This window comes from Frankliniella occidentalis, unplaced genomic scaffold (assembly GCF_000697945.3).
Source record: "Frankliniella occidentalis isolate FOCC.00 unplaced genomic scaffold, Focc_3.1 Scaffold44, whole genome shotgun sequence".
NCBI classification, from domain to species: Eukaryota; Metazoa; Arthropoda; class Insecta; order Thysanoptera; family Thripidae; genus Frankliniella; species Frankliniella occidentalis.
Genome location: NW_026267174.1, coordinates 1112474 through 1114411, shown reverse-complemented (window position 1 = coordinate 1114411; position 1938 = coordinate 1112474).

Sequence of the window (1938 nt, the reverse complement as noted above, 5' to 3'; positions counted from 1 at the left end):
ACTTCCTCCCACCCTCCCTTTCGACATCCACCTCCCCTTCTCCTGCTCTCCCAGCCCATGACGCGATTGCAATGCTGCACTGTTAAAATCATACGAGGCAATGCTTTGCAATTTTGATCCTTTGTATCTGCTAAGCATTTTTCTTCGCAGGCATAGCTTCGTAGTATTTTAACAGTGTGCGTGGATACGGCAGAAAGAACAATTTCAAACAAGCCCTCCTTGTTGCGGGAGCTTATCGTGATGGCGGCGATGAGTCGGTGATTACGAGGATTACGGGCGTGGTAATTGATAACGCCCCGAGTGACAGACGCTCATCCGTCAGGTGGCCCCCTGCTCTTCTTCCTTCTCCTTCCCCCAACCTTTCCTCCTCCAGCGAGTTGCATACTTTACAGAGCATTATTTTAGTCCCTTTTTATTTCCCTCCCCTACTTTCAGAGCCACGGGCATGCTGCTGCACTAGGTATTTCTTAAAGGTTTTACAAAATATTAAAACATTTAAAATGTTGTTTCAAAAAAATGATATTCATGCCCAATTATCGTCACATAATAATGTCTTTTCAACGTCGCTTCCTGGACGAAATTCTTGCGAGTACCGCCCACCGCCGCTGCCACTGTCACCGTCCTCTCGTCTACTGTTTCACCGGTGATGACCAACACTTTGCCTTCCCCGCCCCTCTGCGCTCTCCACTACTTTCTCTACTTGAGTGAGCGCCACATGAACAATACACACGCTCTGCGCAGGCGAAAGTACCGAAAGAGAGGGTGGAAGAGAAAAAGAGAGAGGGAGAGGGAGTGCACTATTCTTCTTGCCTGGATGCTTATTGGTTCGCTCATGCCAATCTCCTTTTGGAGCGCTATTATCCCGCTAGATTGATGCCGGTGTCACCGGCTTGCTTCCGTCCGTTGTTCTCCCCTTGAACGTCATTCCGACCTGTGAAATCATGTTTTCTGGAAGGATTACGTTTCTACAAGAATTACCAAAAGATGCAATATAGAGGCCCATAGGATGCAAATTGAGTTCATAAAACTTTTTTTCCCACAAGAATTACATTCCATTCAAATTAATTGGGAAGAAGCAGGACGGGAAAGCCTATGCTGCCTATGCGTATACTGCATTTTTTTTATGGATTGCTTCACGCCAACTGGCAAGGACAAAAGTTTTGCTACCGGAAAAATTGCAATCCGTATTTTAGCCCCCGCCCCCCTTCCATTCTCTGCACCCTCTTTACTCCTTCAGCTCCCCCCATCCCCCTTTTCACCCATCCTTTGCAGTTTGCGTCCGAGCGAAACAAGAGTAGCGTCGTGTCAAGAGGCAGAGGCTTTATAGCAAAATTCCTTCCATGCTTCATGCAACCCCCCACCTCCTCCCTCGGGCCATGCTCCATGCCTGCTGACCCTCACTACTTTGTCGAGACAAATTATGCGCAGATACGGTACAGCTCAATGCACGCACAACCAGCATCAGCTCGCTCGCATCGCGAGTAAATTAAATCGAGACTATTTTCATTTATTTTTTACTGCCCTGAAACTTCCTTTCTCGCCTGGGAATAGATAACGTTTTTCGAGACCGTGATGGTAGAATCATCGTCACGGACGTCACGCCGTCGCTAAGCGGACGGCGAAAAGAAAATGAGCCGAGGCGCAGCCACTCGCCAAAGCGACGGATGTCGAGGCCCTAAGCAGGAAATTGTAGGGAGGAAGCGATTTACTTGGTATTCTTTCAAAGTTGACGTTTCAGCAAATGAAACCTTAAAACCCTTACACAGCAAATATATTTCAGGGAAGTTCCCGGTTTAATCCGGGAAGTAATTTTCCGAATGCTATTTTTCGTCATATCTATGCATGTTATAACATTTGGAGCAGCCGGAAAATGTACTTCCCGAATCCAACCGGGAAGTTCCCGGAAAAATGTTTGCTGTGTTAGACTAAAGATAAACG